The sequence below is a fragment of the Plectrocnemia conspersa genome, unplaced genomic scaffold, assembly GCF_051122295.1.
Source record: "Plectrocnemia conspersa isolate PC_06_02 unplaced genomic scaffold, ASM5112229v1 ptg000011l, whole genome shotgun sequence".
Lineage (NCBI taxonomy): Eukaryota > Metazoa > Arthropoda > Insecta > Trichoptera > Polycentropodidae > Plectrocnemia > Plectrocnemia conspersa.
In genome coordinates this window covers 16,942,118-16,948,163 of record NW_028277175.1, presented here as the reverse complement: position 1 = coordinate 16,948,163, position 6,046 = coordinate 16,942,118, and the positions used below count along the sequence as shown (strand labels likewise).

At 29.7% G+C, this 6,046-nt stretch overlaps 1 long non-coding RNA gene across 1 annotated transcript; it reads right to left on the bottom strand.

Moving 5' to 3' along the window:
• Nucleotides 1-672: 672 nt before the first annotated feature.
• Nucleotides 673-5,737, bottom strand: LOC148229733 (uncharacterized). The gene is made up of 3 exons (XR_015811313.1): nt 5,456-5,737; nt 5,346-5,389; nt 673-5,223 (listed from the first exon to the last, which is right to left on the bottom strand). It is a non-coding gene; the product is annotated as an uncharacterized LOC148229733 (long non-coding RNA).
• Nucleotides 5,738-6,046: the final 309 nt, after the last annotated feature.

Below are 6,046 nucleotides of genomic sequence, written 5' to 3'. Positions count from 1 at the left end.
AAAATAAATAAAAATAGCACAATAACCTTACATAAATAATATATTCAGCTTAATCTTGAATGTTTTTAAACTTAATAATTACCTTTAAAATTGCAAATTGTGATGTGGGAGCCTAGATTTTGTTATGGCCAAAACTTGGCGACACTTGGGTAACACCGGCGAACGGTTATTCTCTCGCATGGCAACCCTCGGCCTGTTCGGGTACGCGTCGCAGGCTCGTTCAACAACTTTAATCGTCAATAAAAACATTACTGTAGCGGCTCAATTTGTGTCTAATTGCCACCCGTCACCATCCCGTCGCAAAAGTGACGTTTAAAATCTATATTAGATACTTGAAATACTACATATTGTCAAATGTTTTTTAGTTTTAAATTCAAAATGATAAAATTAAAACATTATTTTAATGTCTTTATTAAATAGTAATCAATATCGAAACTTACTTTGACTAAGAAAAAATCAATAAAATAAATATAGCAACTAGTGAAGTCTTGGTAGAAAATAATCACTTGATCAACTCTTATTCACCTAATATTTGTTTATATACACCTAATGTGTGTCAAGGTTTATTACTTTTCGGATACATCTGCATTGCAAATAACATATAAATCTGTTTTAAAACGTAAAAAAAAAAATTTAAAATTTAGCGAGTCTAAATTAAAAAGCTCTGTACTTTGTATCTGGAAAGTGTGTAAAGTCTCTTAGTTCCACGAAGACCTCATCGAAACATTCAAAATCACTAAATTCATGAACGATACGTATAATTACAACAATAAATTGCTGGGGTCGACGAGTTTAATAGTGAACCGACAATTTATAACAAAACACTGTTTATATAGATAAAAGTTTGCTCTGCAGATCTGCATAAACAGTATTAAAAAAAATGTAAATCTTCTTTTAAAAATCGTTATTTATTGAATAACATATATATTGAAATGGTATACATAAAATGAATAACTATACTTATTTTTTTAATTAATCAGCAGCAAATCTTCGCCGTGAAAATTTATGATTTATGTACCGTACCCATGCCAATTATTTAAAAAAGCGAATCCGCATAATTTACGATCGTATATCAAATTACCACAGTAGCTAAATTATCATAATTTGAAGTCCAATTGAAAAATTCTTTGGCGCTCTCGCCGTGTTTTTCTCCAATTATCGGAATGTCAAAATTGGTCAAAAATTTTCGTTATTCATAAAGAAGTCCGTTGGAGGTTGAGGTCTGTTTAACCTCCTGACCCCAGTCTCCGGTCTGTCGGCATTCTCTAACTATCTTCGTCACACGTTGAATCCACTATATTATGTCTCTTGTTTTCAAGGACTCGAATTTTAAATTAACACACCTAATACAATCGACATTTTGATATTTTTTAGTATATTTCTCTGTCGTCTTGCGGGTGAAGAAACCGATTATGATTAAACATAAATATATACATCGAGATAATATGTATATTATTACGTGACGCCGTTGAAAACGCATTTTTTCATGGTCGAATGGCTCTTAATGGTCACTTATATGTCACCAATAGAGATGAAATCGCTGCTTGCTGTCGATTAATTATAATGTGTTTTTAAGAAAATATGTTGCATAAATAAGTGTGCGACACATGGATAATCAATTACTATTCGATAATGATCAAAACATGCTCACAACTATGGACAAGATTCTTTGATCAATTTATTCTATATGAAAATATAATTGGATAGCTAACCTAACCGATAAGCTATTAATTTATTATAGTTTATAAATTTAAAATATTAAAAAAAATACCTTAATTTATTTATTCACATATTATTTAATTAGATTTTTTTGTATTTTCATTGGTAATGAATATAGAGAATTCTCCGTAAATGATTACTACTTTTTGGGCACATGATAAAATTATGCAGGATAACATTACATGTAATAAAATTAAACAACAAAAAATGTACATTGAAACAAATACACGTGGTAAATTTACACAAGGATGAAATTGCACATGAAATAAATACATAAACAATAAATTCCACACTGACTAATTTCAATATAAATAAGAACTTGTCTATATTTTTGTTGAATTTTTCAAAAATGGTTTATACTTTTATTTGATTTTTCTTGTATTTAAAAGAAACTATACCTTACCAATATAAATTATTAGTATAATAAAATATAAAAATTATTTTTTTCTATTTGATTTCATTTTCTTTAACCATTAGAAAATTACACATTTTTGTTTCGCTTTTGATATTTTATATGCATACCGAAAGAGTTAATCATGTTACTGGTAAATTTGAAATTACTGCAGTGTAATTATTTGCATGTGTAATTTTTTCTATGTAATTTTTATACTCACCAGTTTTAGGAATCTCTCGTTGATTTTATAACAAGCAGAATGTTATTTGTAATATTATATAAGCAGGGCCGCTGAGAGTGAACCCGGTCCCGGGAAAAACAATGATTCCGGGTCTCATGACAAAAATGGCATTTTATATATTTTTTAACATCGTAATATAATTTATCGAATAAATAATATTAGGTATGAAATAACCCTTTCTATGCTACAAATAAATATAAAAATTAGCCACCGTTGCGACATATATTCTGCAATCATATTTTATGCGAAATATTTTAATTACACGTTAAAATTATTAAAAATATCTACTCATAATATTTACCTGATAATACTCTGGTATATGTGGTATATAGACAAAATAGTTTCTCCTTGTACCTTTTGAATGAAAATATTTGTAATTAGTTTCAAATTTCTATTTTCCTTAAAGGTATGTAAATATGAACTGTACATTCGTGCAAGAGCAATATTTTTTATGAATTTGTTTCCACCTTATTTAAATATATAATTATTTATTTACAACCTTCATGGATGCTGGTATTTACGAATATAAATACTTGACGAAATATTAGGGCAGTGATTCCCAAAGTGGTCTATATCGACTCCCAGGGGTCTATGATAACCTGCAAGGGGTCTACGTCAGCGAAAAAAAATTTGGGGGTCCATGAAATAAAAATGGGGGTCCACTGAAGTGGATCTCAACAACCACTGATAGTACCTATCTACTTACATTATAACCTTATAAAATAAAGACATATACATTATTTATAAAAGTATGTGGTCGCAATACATTTTAAAGTTTGTGGTCGCAATACATAATGATATACCACCGTGATTCTCAAAGTGGTCTATATCGACCCCTAGGGGTCGACGACGACCTGCAAGGGGTCCATGTCAGTGAAAAATAAAATTGGGGATCCCACACCCACATTTACATCTGATGTAAATGTGGGTGACTTTATTTTTGGCTTTCAATGAATGGAATAATCCACATACACAGATAGTAGAAATCTTTCAGAGTGAGTAGCACGATACTAGCTGTCAAAAACACATTTAAAGTTGATGAATTTGCAAAAAATCAATATCTAGCAAGCAGGGGGTCTACCCAAAACCGAAAAACATGGCAAGTGGTCAACGAGACAAAAACGTTTAGGTACCTCTGTATTAGGGGATCAACTATATGGGGAATAAATTTAAGGGGAGCAATCGTATTTTTATACAGACAACAGACTTAAACATTTCATAGAAATAAAAATATTTAATAAAATAATTGTTCTGTAACTATAATATAATTGTTCTAAGCCGCTTCCGCTTCCGAACACGCACGCCTTAAAATGAAACATTATGTGCGCAATATTCTACTTTGTAAATTGTATCGCTTTGTATGAACGGTGTATAATAATACACGTAAACATGGAAATATATTTAATTATAATTAATAAAAATAAAAATAGTTGGCACAATAATTTTCGAGCCTCCGCTAATTAATTCTATTGTTGTCGACCAATGAAAAATAAACATTCAAATATAAAACAAAATGTCCTACAGTAACATGACAACAGTTTTAAACAATTATTATTTATAAATAAAATTTTGCTATGCGACAATAATTTTCATTAATTCTTCATGTGCGTTGTTCCAATTGACTGAATATAAATAATCAGATTGCATACTAACTAGGTGTGTTATAACTATGAAAATTAAATATATATATAATGTGTCGAGGATTAGAATAACACATTGATTAAATTAGATAAACAATCATAAAGCAATCTTAGTAATGAAATTTTCAAATTTTGAATTCCCGGCGACGGGCTCTAAGGCCGATAAGTGAGTTTTTCCTTTTATAATACATAAACATTATCATTGCTTCCGATTTAATGCAGAATACATTGATTTAATTAGATAAGCCATCATAAAGCAATCTTCGTAATGAAATCTTCCCAGCGTCGGGCTACGAGCACGAAAAGTGAGTTTTTCCTTTTGTATTATATAAACATTATTATTGCTTCCGATTTAATGCACATATACGTTAGATTTGACTTATCTATGTACGTTTTAAACGTGAACATGTAATATATACTTAGTACGTATGAAGATTGAGGTTAATGTCGATCAAACCGTATAAATGCCAATAAAACGTATTTTTTTTATCTATTGATATTTGGGGACACTATCTTTTACGACGATCGCGTGACAATGATTGTGATACAGTCGGTTATTTAGCAATAGAAGCTTGGTTACAGCAAAATAAATTAAAACCATTATTGCAGCAAAAAAATACACCTAGATCGTTCCGTTCCGAGTGATGGCTCGCAATATACATATGTGTAGTTTCTTCGATGTTATCTAATAGACGACATTTTACAATGATTATAAATATGTGATTGCATACCTGGAATAATCGATAATCAAAATATCTAAGAGTGGATTATTTTTAATTCCGATGTGGCAAAATATTTATATCTGTTTTTGTTCTGTGCCATCATTCCTCTTTAGGAATAGCCAAATTCAAGATATTGAGTTACATCAAACTTAGGTAGTGTGTTCTTTATAAAAAGATAATACTTGCTGACAGTGACTTCAACATGAGAAGTTTCACTTTTTGTTTATATATACCAATTCTACGTTGTGCCCATATGTCATCAAATTGCTTCCTCATTGCTTCTGAAAAATAATTAAAAACACCTTTATCAAGAGTTAAGCATTGAACACATTATTACTACTAATATAATCCATAAGTTAAATTTAAACAAGAAGAACAAAATTGACGGAAGTTACTGTAGAGGATTAAACACGTAGATTGGAATCTCTTCATCTTCTTCAAATTGTCGCAATATGTCATATATTAATTGTTTGCCATACGTAAATGTTATTAGATCTATCATTGCTTCTGAAAATTAAATGTAAACGATACTATATAGTGGGTAAAATGTAACTTTTTGTTTACGCTAATATGAGATTTTTCATTATTACTAGTATTGTAATATGTTTAATTAACTTTTGTATGTATACCTTTAATTGCCAAATCACCGCTTTTTGTCTTTTAATATTAGATCCTGGAAGGTCAATGGTAATTTTGTTAGAATAACCGTGATATATTATTCATATAACCAAACACTTACTGGCACACTCATAATTTAAACTTTTACTTATAATGTTTATAATTCCAATACTACACCATTTTGAATCATTTTCAACTAACACTTTGTCAGAAAAATTCTGCGATTATAACATATTTCACTGTTTATGTGATCGCACTAAGCAGTATCCCGGCGCGCGCTTGACTGATGACGGGTGTCATATGTAGGCAAATCTGACGGTTAATGGGAATCCCGGGTGTTGGCGCTATTGGGAACGAACGACGCAATTGATTTTATCGATTCAAATTGTAAAACAAATATCAAAATATGCAGAAACATAAAGTTCTAAAAAAAATATTTTTAAAACTTAAAAAAAATATATTTTGTTTATAAGGGATTTTAAATATAATATAAATAATGTGAATTTGTATTAGCTTCTCCATACAAAAAAAATGATGAAATTAAATTTTGGCGAACGTTAGCAATTTAAATTTATATTTATAAAATAATTTAAAAAAAATTCTGTAAAAAAAGAACATTTCCAACAAAAAAGGGCACAATGACAGCGCGTAAAGTGCTGTAATTAACAACCAACTACTAATAGAAGAAACACATAGCGTTGCAAAAATTCTA